The sequence below is a fragment of the Rhodnius prolixus genome, unplaced genomic scaffold (assembly GCF_049639745.1).
Source record: "Rhodnius prolixus isolate KJV_2025 unplaced genomic scaffold, Rpr scaffold_5, whole genome shotgun sequence".
Lineage (NCBI taxonomy): Eukaryota > Metazoa > Arthropoda > Insecta > Hemiptera > Reduviidae > Rhodnius > Rhodnius prolixus.
Genome location: NW_027411624.1, coordinates 26,444,052 through 26,456,345, shown reverse-complemented (window position 1 = coordinate 26,456,345; position 12,294 = coordinate 26,444,052). Strand labels below are relative to the sequence as shown.

General features: G+C 34.5%; 1 protein-coding gene across 3 annotated transcripts in view; it reads left to right on the top strand.

The window, feature by feature from the left end:
- The window catches only part of LOC141457902 (histone-lysine N-methyltransferase SETMAR-like), a 50,688-nt gene that overhangs the window by 22,104 nt on the left and 16,290 nt on the right, over positions 1 to 12,294 (top strand). Inside the window, exons 2-3 of one of the 3 annotated variants that reach the window (XM_074135284.1) lie at positions 3,368 to 3,462; positions 5,467 to 5,805. The gene's annotated coding sequence lies outside the window, so the exon portion shown is untranslated. Of the gene's footprint in view, positions 1 to 3,367; positions 3,473 to 5,466; positions 5,806 to 12,294 lie in introns of those variants that run through there. The other 2 variants (XM_074135283.1, XM_074135282.1) reach the window with 2 other exon arrangements.

The window sequence follows — 12,294 nt, the reverse complement described above, 5'->3', positions numbered from 1 at the left end:
AAGTCAGTCACATACTACGACACGGCCATTCTGCCAGTTGTATATACTTGTAGCCTACAATACTTAGTTCGCCCTTACACCACTATTTCATCAACGCAACACTATTCGCCACCAATCGTTTAATCTCCTTACTACATTCACTTTAACTGCAACATTACTTTTTCTTGGTCTCTTTCATCTTACACTGTTATTAATTAAAGTTTTGAGCCGATAGATTTCTCTAGCATTTGTGAATAAAAAAACTGAAGGAATTCCTTTTATTTAATGCATCCATCATCTCTTCAGAAGATCAGAATTGCAATCCACGTGTGCAAAATTACTATTTTATATTTGATAGTTTGGATTTCTTAAATGAAACCCTTGCTGAAAATATTCTATTCTAGTATTTTCTATTATATTCAGCGCTTCTAGCTGGAGCTCCACCGCAGACGGTGTCATGCCGATCCCAGGCCTCTATCGAAATATTTACTTGCCCTGAATATAATATCCTCACAGGTCAAGGTTATTTAAGATTAATTAATAGTTCATTTAAGAACTGCAGCATGCTCAGTTATACTGAGTCTGCTTAGAGATGAGCCATTAACAGTCTTTAGCATAGTATTCAGTCATATTTTTAATCATGGTTTCTATCCTACGCATTTCCATCGCCAAATGGTTGAGTAGATGATAGTTCATGTTGAACGTGCCCTCATTGTCTAAAAACGCCTCCCAAACTACTTCGTCGCTAAAGACGGCCGACTCCAATTTTCTGACCATGCAGTGGAGGACCATTTCGCAAGATTTTCTTGCCTCGTAGGCATGCCGACTGTAACGACGAGATTAGTTTCTCAGGGTTTCCTCGCTCATATACTGTTTTAGTTTCCTTTATCACTTATTTTGGTATTACTAATAAATTGTTACTATAGTAATAATAATAATATCTTTATTAAGCCAAATTAAAAAAGAAATAAAACAAAACAATCACTGAGAATATAAAGATAATACTCTTGGGTTTTATAAACCATCAGAGGGAAATTATTACTATAGTATTACTAGAGCATGTGGGAAGATGTGAAAACTACCAAGAAAACTTTCTATCTGTGCACTACAACTGTTGTTTCTATCTTAACACATTGCCAACCACTCGGGAAAATCTCCCCGTTTTGTAAAATGTCAGTGCACGACCGATCGAAGAAATCTCCGTTTGACAATGCAATGCAATGGAGTACTGAATACATGGTTTTAAGTATAATATACTTAAAGGACGATTTTTCGTAAGAAATGTAGCTAGAGTTGCAGCACAAATGTTCTACCGCAAGATACTGCAAATGTCAATGTGCAAATGATCTACCAAATTATTTGAATAGTACATTCTGTTCAAATATCTGTACAAATATAAATTTTTTTCGTCTGGAGTAACTGTTTACACTTTTTGCTCTTAACTATATACAATTATAAAAGGATCAAAATCAGAGCATTAAATCAAGAGAATACCCTAAGCATTGTAAGCTCACTTTGCAAGAGAGAGTTTCTCGCACTTCGATGACTATAATCAACTCCAATATTATAGTTCCCTTCAGTTGCAACTCGTGCGGTCGGCAATGTGTTAACCTAAACAGCTGTAGATAGTTGAAAACCGAACAACTGAATGCCAAAAAAGCTCTCGCAAATCCAGGAATCAAATAGCGACAAACATAGCCCGATTTCGTAAAATAAAGACTGAGAAGATCCTTTAGTTTTAGGTAGGACCCAGGTTAATTTATGGTGGCTTTTCTCCTTATAGGTCGCATCTTAGTATCAGAAAACATTTTCACATGGTGGTGTTATTCATTCCTGAACTTCTGTGTACGCTTTGCCAGGAGAAGGAGGAAGAAACGGTTTCTCTATTCCTGTTTTATTGTTTTGCAATCGCGTTTTTGCTGTATGAGATTGGCTCTTTATGGCCAGAAAAGATCATATTGTAACAAGACTAGGGGATAGGTCCTAAAAATTGAAAAAGGGAAAATTTATTTTATACCATCTATAGAGGTTTTTTTAACAGTTATGATTAGTTCTTAACCTGCCAGAGTAGATTATTAAAAAGAGGTCGGAAGGAGAATCTACTTAATGAATAGGATGTTCTTGAACGGTCCAATGAGTTTTCTAACCTTGAGTATCATGATAAAAATTTTCCTTAAAAAATTCAATTAACCTATTATATACACAGTTGTAATTTTATTTTAAATGTTATTTCATTGAGATGTTAAACGATATTTATTTTTACAGGACTTATTAATCAAAATACTGCTTTCAGAAATGCAAATTATACCTTACAAAATAATATTTTCTTACTTCAAATCTTATACTCAAAATGATGAATTTCCCCAATTTTCATTAAACTGGGAATTTTAACTGATTGTTCTAATTACTGATCATTAGCAAGGCTGCTACCAAAGTGAAACTTTACAGAAAGCGTAACTGAAAACTCAATTCCATAAGAGTTACTTCTTATTAGTATTACCTATAATTTTCTTAAAAATTTCCTAATGATCAACAAGCGCATTATAATTTTTGACTTTGACGCGCTATTCATACATTTCTTTTTTTTTTTCTTTTATGATTTAAGGCGCATCAACATCTAAGGTTATTGGCGCCCGGAGCTTTTTTCAGTGCACTGCCGGACTCCGGACAGTGTTCTCTCGTTACAGACAACACTGTCCATCACCGGACAGTGAGCTGTAAGAAGCTCCCAGGAAGAGAAAATCTAAGGGTCAGCTGCTGGATTCGAACCCGGGACCTCCGCGTGGGAGTCCAGTATGCTAACCTCATAGCTAATCCCTTCCCTTCATACATTTATTATTATTGTTTTATTTATTTATTTTATTTTTTTTTTTACTTGAAAATAAAGGGCCTCAAGGAACGTATACTTCTGTAAAACGCCATTTCAAAGTAGGCTTTACGGTAGGTTAGTTTAAAAGAAGCAGCAGGCTTTCATTCTTAAATGTTAAAGAAAGAAATTCATGAAACTTGTGTCTGGGAAAATCACGTTTAAGTGCACAAAAAAATAAGGAAGTGATATTCTGTCATCGGGATATGATTCAGGTATTCCATCCTAATGGAACAAAAGTTTCACATTATTTGGCTGAAACCTTCCATATCAAAACCTGAGGAGTGTCAAAACTTCTTGGGATTTTTCGTGGAGGATATATTTTTGTTCACACTCGAACACTTTCGTATACTTTACTCCTTTTTTTGCATTTAATTGTACGACTTGTGGATCTAAGTTTTTCCATGTTTTCAGCAAATATTTCCACAATATTTAGTTGATTATTTAAATAAGTCAGATAAATTTAAATTTTATGATAACTAACTTGACTGAAGCACTACAGTTGAATCTTGGCAATTTCAGGTTTTCTGGCACTTTTCCTGTATGAATTTGGAAATATCAACCTTTTGGAATCTTTGGGGGATGGATTTACAACCTTTAAGAAAGGGTACTCAGTGGTGAGCATCTGTAAGCATTTAATTTTTATACTTGTTTCTTATTAAATCAAAATTTTTCTATAATTACCTCAGATAATGTTTCGTTGAAGTTTACAATACATGATATTGCAATAGGTATAATGGTGTGATGTCTTTGACTAAGATCTACAATTGGATCTACTAATTTGTTTGGCAGTGCATTCTTTCTCCCATTGAGATATATAGGTACATTGACTTCGATTAAAGCGCACACTGCTTCAGTAGATCTGTTTATTCACTGCTTCTTGAAACAGACTCTCTTACCCCTTGACCTACCTATCTAGGGACTGATTTACTGTCTTTGTGTGTCATTCTATCTCAGGAGTTCCTTTCACAAATTCCTATGATTCTCTGTTGCCAGAAGTGGGTGTTGGCGAGACAACATTCTCATTGAGTTTTCTCTTAATAATTTGTCGCATTTCCATTTGCTTTCCACGATAAGCTAGTAGATTTGCACCTTTACCAGAGCTTTGTAGACATAAGGAGGCTAGATATTCTAGGAGGATTTAAGAAGGCTTTGTACTCTATAGGGAACTCTTTATCATAATTAGTTATCCTCTTGTGTTCTCCCTTTTTTAAGATAACCAAACGGTGGTTACACCGTTGGTTACACCTTGGTGCTGCAGTGTCATCTTGATTCTCTCTGACCGTTCTCATCTATCTTCCTCTCTTTCGCGTGCACACACACTCATCTCTTAGGGTGACCATGTATACGCAATAGAAAGTTAAGGTGTTTTATTATTTACTTTGTATGTGTGTTTATGTGTGTGGTGCCTATATCACCGCTTATTGCTGCGCTACCCTGGTGTCCCTGAGAATCAGCTATTCACAATAACAATCAAGGCCAACTTCACTTTCCATAATCTGTTGCCAAGGGCAAGACATTATCTGCCACTTCCAATAAAAATACTAATATAATAATAATGATGTATGTTACACACGTCTTTTTTCTGTCAGCTGTTACCAACTATGCGTAAGATTTATTTAGCTTGTTTTTGGGCACCAGTCAAGGCTCCCTTTAGACCACCACATTTTCTCTTTTTTTTTACTAAATGCTGTTATTGTAATGCCTGGAAGATGATGAGTACAAAAATTACATATTTTGATTTTGCTTTAAATATTTCTTAGTAACGTTAGAGAGAATTCTGAATGTATTCTCTTTTGATTAAAACATTTTTCCCAGAAATTTTAGGTTTCTAGGGGTTTCCATAAAAGCATCGTGTATTTGTGGGAAGCTGCATCTATTTTAAAAGAATTCTTTTTATTGTTTCAGTCGCTAACTTTTTATTTGCTCAATTTTTGAGACAATTTTTACTTAGTTGAGGGGCTGCTACACTATTGGAGCCAGAAATTTCACTTATATTTTCAAGGGGGAGCTCTCTCCAGTCGCCAAGTTGTGCTGGCCCTGAGTGGAGAACAGCGGTGTCCCCTAGCGCGCTTCAGTACTTACCCAAGGTTCACTCTACTTTCCCTCTCACTTAACTTGCGTAACCTGCCTCTGGTGAAACCTATCCACCTTCTCTCTACTAGTCTTTTATATCCGAGGTTTTAAGTAACCCTCTCTCTCCCTGCACACGAACTCTGCGGTGTTACCGACCTACAGCTTACAGCTTTTTTCTTCTGACTTAAATAAACACAAATATTTAACTATCCATGTCTCTAAGTTAACACATTACGCAAAACATAAATTTATTTAATTGTAGATATAATGTATAGGTTATTTCTTAAGGACATGAATATAACAATTATATCAGTATAATGCGCTCACAAAATTAGTAAATACATTCACCAGTATGCCTTGAAAATTAATACAAACGGAACAAAACCTACTTATGTAATCACTAGCTGACCAAATTAAGGCTTAACTCTCCAAACTTATATTTATTTATTCTTACCACTCGTAAGTGAAATCTTGCAGATTTGCAATTTTAATATTCACCAAAATGCACCTCTTGATTATGAAGGTTTGTATGTTTTTGTTTGTAGGTGTTTGTGTAAAGTAATTGTGCATCCCCATAACTCAAAAACAGAAAATAACAGAAAGTTAAAATTATATTCTACTTGTATAAGGCGATACCTAGCAGGAACATTTTTTGAAACTTTTGGACAAAGTCGACCAATTGTATTTATCTCTTTTCTGAGAAAAGTTCACAGTTTTTGACACATAATTTCACAGATTTTCTCTAAGATGGCTTTCATAATTTTCTTTTATCTTCATATACTCATGCACCTATGGAAATTTACATTTATATGGAACATTTTTCCAGAGTTGGTTTACTTCATTGTAATTATACTTAATACTTGTATTATCTTTGTAAAATTAAAAATGTGACAAAAACCTCAAAATTTGAAAAAAAAAATCATTGACCCAAACTGCCACTTTACTTTTTTCAATATTTTTTTAATTGTTCAAAGATATTGTTTCGATTTGTAATACACAGTGGAAATATGTTAGGCTATCATCTTTGTTTAGGACTTTTTCCCTCAACCATGAATTCTATAATTTTTCTTCTTTTAAATTGTTACTGTTAATTTCTCTATTGTTGAAAGTCCACTGAATATTGTCTCGATTCTTTGTGATAACTGATTTAAGAGAGTCGTAACTGATCAACTTTTTGCTTAGTTTTCAGCAACATACAGGGTGACCAGAGTTATATGCTCCACCCACTTTTTTTTTAAACGGCGGGAAATTTCGAAAAAATAAAAAACACGTATTTAACCATTTTTAGTCTAGTTTATTTTCAGTGATTGACTATTTTTTTAAACACCTGTATCTCGAGATACAGCATCCAACTTTTGTTTTTCAAATGAAACGTTATATTTTTTGTTGCATATTTTTATAGTAATTGAGCTCCTAAAAAAAACAAAAAAAAATTTTTTGAAATCGGTTAGGTTTTTCAAAAGTTATGGTAATTTAAAATATGAAAAACAAATTTCAGTTTATTGTCAAAATTACGTTATTTTTTTTTTAAAGAATCTGTTCAAACTGGGCACAATCAACGGATAGGCAAGCCAAAGCTCTGGACTTCCACGCTTTGCTTGTAGCAGCACTTATGGTGGCAATGTCAGGTTCTAGGCAGGCTAGAGTTATTCGACGTTTCAGATCATCGACTGAAGCCAAGGGATTAAGGTTACTGTACACTTTATTTTTTAGATATCCCCCCCAAAAAATAGTCCATTGAGGTTAAGTCTAGAGATCGAGGTGGCCATTGGATGGGACAATGAGTCCCTAAGCAATTTTCATGGAAATTTCTGTCCAGGTAACCTCGAACAACTCTCGCATTATGTGCCGGGCAACCATCTTGTTGAAAATACATATCTAGCCGACGTTGTAGAGGAACATCTTCAAGCAGAACTGGCAAAATGTCTCTTTAAAATAAGTTAGATACCTTTCACCAGTTAAGTTCTCTCTGTAGAAGTATGGGCCGATTAGTTGATTTCCTAAAACTCCAGCACCAAACGTTTGTAGAAAAAACAATCTGAACGTCGAATAACTCTAGCCTGCCTAGATCCTGACATCGCCACCATAAGTGCTGCTACAAGCAAAGCGTGGGAGTCCAGAGCTTTGGCTTGCCTATCCGTTGATGGTGCCCAGTTTGAACAGATTCTTTAAAAAAAAAAAAAACCTAATTTTGACAATAAACTGAAATTTGTTTTTCATATTTTAAATTACCATAACTTTTGAAAAACCTAACCGATTTCAAAAAATTTTTTTTTGTTTTTTTAGGAGCTCAATTACTATAAAAATATGCAACAAAAAATATAACGTTCCATTTGAAAAACAAAAGTTGGATGCTGTATCTCGAGATACAGGGGTTTAAAAAAATGGGTCAATCACTTAAAATAAACTAGACTAAAAATGATTAAATACGTGTTTTTTATTTTTTCGAAATTTCCCGCCGTTAAAAAAAAAAGTGGGTGGAGCATATAACTGTGGTCACCCTGTATATGCTGAAACCTGTACATCCTATTTTTTGCTAGTCGTGTTTTTATTTTTTACGAAAATGTACAAATATTATTAAAAAATCTATTCTACGCTTATTGGCATTCTGATACTTTTAGTGGAGTGCTAGCATGGAATGGATCCAGAAAACACTACACACCTTCCCTATAAGGTATCGGTCAGACTAACAAAACCCTAGGGAGCAACTCCATAGAGACCCGACCATCACTGCCATGAGCAAGTGCAATACTGATTTTCTGAAATAAAAATTTTATACATATTAATCAGAATTATTAAAAATTCAGTGTTGAATTAAAGCCTGCGCAGTTATTATAGTCACATTTAAACATTCATTTCAGTCTACTGAAAGATTTCTTCGTTTCTATTGGACCATTCATCATTTGGATCCTACATTTCACTATTTTTACTTTTTATTGTTATCTCATTTAAATGATTATGTAATTATTTCACATCGTTATCTCATTTACTTACTTCTTTGTAGTGTAATTATCAGAGTAATAAGATTTTATTACTAGTCAAATACAATTATAATGATTTAATACATTCACTTCAAGCCACAATGTATTTTGTAAAATAAAAAATTTAATTTCTTTGTTCTTTACTTGAAAAAGTGAAGAACGGGTTGGGTTGATTTCCTATCAGAAGTTTTCAATCTTCCAAGGCAGGTGGAATTTAGTAATCACAAAATAAAAGTGAAAATAACTTCTAGCTTCCCTCTCAGATCCTGGTATTTCTGGCACCAGTAAGGGGCACAGGGTCCACAAGACGATGTATGGTCATACCCGGGATAAAGGAATCAAACTTTAAGATTAGAATAGATTTGTAGAAAACTTAAATTTCTCACCTATATACGAGGGTCGTTTGAAAAGTCCGTGCAAAAATAAAAACTACTTAATTTTTTGGGGTAAACCTTTTTTATTTTTCAACATAGTCTCCTTTTAGGCTTATACACTTCGTCCAACGCTGCTCTAGTTTGTTGATCCCTTCCGAATAATAGGATTTGTCCAAGTCTGAAAAATAGCCATCCGTTTCTGCAATCACCTCCTCGTTTGAATAAAATCTTTTTCCCGCCAGCCATTTCTTCATATTGGGGAACAAATAGTAGTCCGAGGGAGCCAAGTCTGGAGAATAGGAGGGATGTGAAATAGAGTTGGAACCCTATTTCCATTAATTTTGCGACCACAACTGCTGAGGTGTGAGCTGGTGCGTTGATGGAAAAGGACTTTTTTGTGGGCCAATCGTGGGCGTTTTTCTTGCAGCTCGGTTTTCAAACGGTCCAATAACGATGAATAATATGCACCTGTAATAGTTTTACCCTTTTCCAGATAGTCGATGAGGATTATTCCTTGCGAATCCCAAAAGACAGTCGCCATAATCTTTCCTGCCGAAAGAACGGTCTTCGCCTTTTTTGGCGCAGATTCCCCCTTGGTAACCCATTGTTTAGATTGTTCTTTGGTCTCAGGAGTGTAGTGATGTATCCATGTTTCATCCACAGTGACGAAACGACGCTTAAAGTCCTGCGGATTCTTCTGGAACAGCTGCAAACCGTCCTTGCAACACTTCACACGATTTCGTTTTTGGTCAAGCGTGAGCAATCGCGGCACCCATCTTGCGGATAGCTTTGTCATGTCCAAATGTTGATGCAAAATATTATGTACCCGTTCATTCGAGATGCCCACAGCACTAGCAATCTCACGCACCTTCACTCTTCTGTCATCCATCACCATATCATGGATTTTATCAATGATTTCTGGAGTAGTAACCTCAACAGGGCGTCCAGAACGTTCAGCGTCACTTGTGCCCATATGGCCACTCCGAAAATTTTGAAACCACTTATAAACTGTTCTAATCGAAGGTGCAGAGTCACCATAATGTTTATCAAGCTTCTCTTTAGTCTCCTGAGGCGTTTTGCCTTTCATAAAGTAGTGAAAAATTCTTTTTCGTCCATTTTTTGAAAATCACTCGACTTCCTCGATTCAAACGAATGCCAAACACAAAGAAATAGACCGATCTGGCTGAAACTTGGTGTGTGTTCTTCCAAGAGATGCTACTAACTAAACATAACCTCGATACGCGCCAGTAGTGCTATCTCTCTGACTTTGCACGGACTTTTCAAACGACCCTCGTAATTATGAGAAAAACATTTAGAAGACAATATTATGGAAATCTCTTTGTCTGATCGAAAGCTGCTTGTGTTTTCGGCTATTGGCCCCAGCTTCTCTTCGAATTAGAATGTTAATTGATCGCAATAATCAAGTTAAATAAAACAGCGAATCATGTTTGAATATCAATTATCGTCCCTTCACTTAATTTAACAAATAATTATATTGTTAAAATAGTAAGTTTTGCATACACGTGCCATTATTGTATGAAAGTTGAACGCTGTAATACTCGTAAAAGTTGGGCTCAATTAATTATTTATTTATCATATAAAATTTAGATAAAAGAAATGATTATTGTTAATGTATAATGTGTGTGTGTGTTGTATTTGAGAGAGATTTACAACAGTCACATAGTGACCCTGTCCACAGTTTGTTTTTAATTATATTTATTTTTATCTGGACCGTCATTTCCAAGGCTTTCATTATCTCTTTTATTATAGTAGTGTATGTTTGTATACACGTGCAATAAGTCTGTGCGTATTTACTGAGCCTTCACCAATCTTTGACTTATTAGACTCTTTGGTCTGCCTGCTAAATTTTCATTGAAAAGAAATCAATGAGTTTAAATAAAAATTTTATTAGCGCATTAATAACAAATTATAAATTAATGTCTTTTTAATGTTGATATCTCCTAATAATAATGACTACCTATTTAAGCTGTATTATGTAGATTAATTTACGAGGCCATTATTCTTTGCTTCGCCATTTTTTTTTTTTTTTTTATCGCCACAATTTATTGTTTATACTTTTTATTAACATATTCTCTGAGGAATACAGATTCGTCTGAGGTCTTCGGTTTCTAATATTTGGTGGATCTCAACAGTTTACTGATTGATATCGAAGAAGTTATTTTAAATTGTCAGTTTATACGTATCTGTGGTTCAATGAGGAGTTTGGTCCATGACTTGTATCGCCTCAGTTCAGTTCTTGTTTTTTCAGTCGGATGTGCGGATTCCAAATTAATCTACCATTCTGGTGGCGAACATGGTTGAATTTCTGCGTGGTCAAAATAGTCGGACAGGTTTTCTGTTCATTCTGATTACCAACTGTGCATCACATTTATTTCTTCTCACCATCGCATGTACCATTTAGTTCCTATATCGAGGTGGTTCTACATATTTTGGGAGGCCACCAGAGGGTCGTAATGTTAATATTGTACAGCAATTACAGTACTGAAAACACTCAAACACTACTACAATTAACGGCACTTTCTGCACGAAGAAGAGAGATAATGAATAGTCTACATAATATTGTGAATTTGGTTATTATAAATTCAGCAAAATTAACAAATTATTTTACAATCAACTTCGAAGATGTTTGGCTAGAATATGCCGCTTAGGAGTAAGTCCCAAAACGTATATTTTTTTAAAAATCTTTAAGAATAATCTTTTTTAGCCAATTTATTGGACCCCAACCTTGGCGCATTAATTTATGTCTGGCAGAAACTCCTTGAATGGTGAAAGTTGTCGTCCATTCTCCTATTACCAGTGTAACCTTCTTGCTTTCTCTTACCATTGTAACAAAACAAATTATCAAATTCGGTGGAATACTCGTATATATATCATGTTTTTTGATTTTTCTTGAGACAAAAAATCCATCATATCTACTTATCTGGGTTGAGTATGAATAAATGCGAACAAAATGAGTGAAAACTTGAATTTGCAGAGAGTTCGGACTTGATTTGACACTTCTTCAGGGCAAAAGCCATCAACAAGAATTGTGATACTTTTTTTATATATATAACTTTGGCGATTTATTTCAGAATTTATATTAATTTCATTTTCATTTTTAAATATTTCTATACATATCTTCCATTTTGAAAGGTTAGAGGGAGTTATAACGTTGAGGATTACTTTAATAAATACTTCGTTCTTGGTGGTGAGGAGAATCTGTGAATTTAGTTTCATCCTAAACTGATATTGAATGGTAATTAGGATTGTGTTCTGTTGTGAAGAAGGGATTCTCTGTAGAAAGTTACTCTTCAATTACAACCTTGCCATATTTATGTAGAATTAACATATTGTAAGAAAGCTCTTCAAAAATGAAAGCATAGGCAAGCAATAATATTGCACAAGAGACCGCCTACAGTTTCATGTAAATGATTAGTTACATAAACTAAGGACAAAAATTTTCATTTGAAAAATATGCTATCAAATTTAGAACAATAGAGAACCGTTTGCTAGAGCTCTAGTCTTCAGATCTGTGTTATATTTTATACAGATGTCTAGAAATAAGTCAGTAATTCTCTCTCAGTTACTTCGAATCTTTGTGACATTATATTTTCATTCTGTTATCCTTAGATCAGTCACACATTCTATTTTCTTCTGCCGCTCTTTTTGTTCCATTAATCTAAAATAATTTCTTAAAAAACTTGTTTTTTTTTTGGTGTTTGCATACTGCTTCCACCCCCTGGATATCATTAAAAAATTAGTTTAAGGGCACTTATCGTGTGGTTGACTTCCCTGTTAATTGTCACCTTCATGTTATGACAATTATTGTTGAAGAGTAAGAGCTAATCTTGTGTGATCACGCCTGATTATTTTATTTCAATCAAAAATAAAAAGGACATAAATTAATGAGGTAGAAGAAGCTTATGGAAGCGAAGAGTGTGGAAGAGAGAATTATGCGATAGAAACTGTTTATTAAATAACCTTTGGTGGAATGTTTACAGCGGAATGTCATTTTATT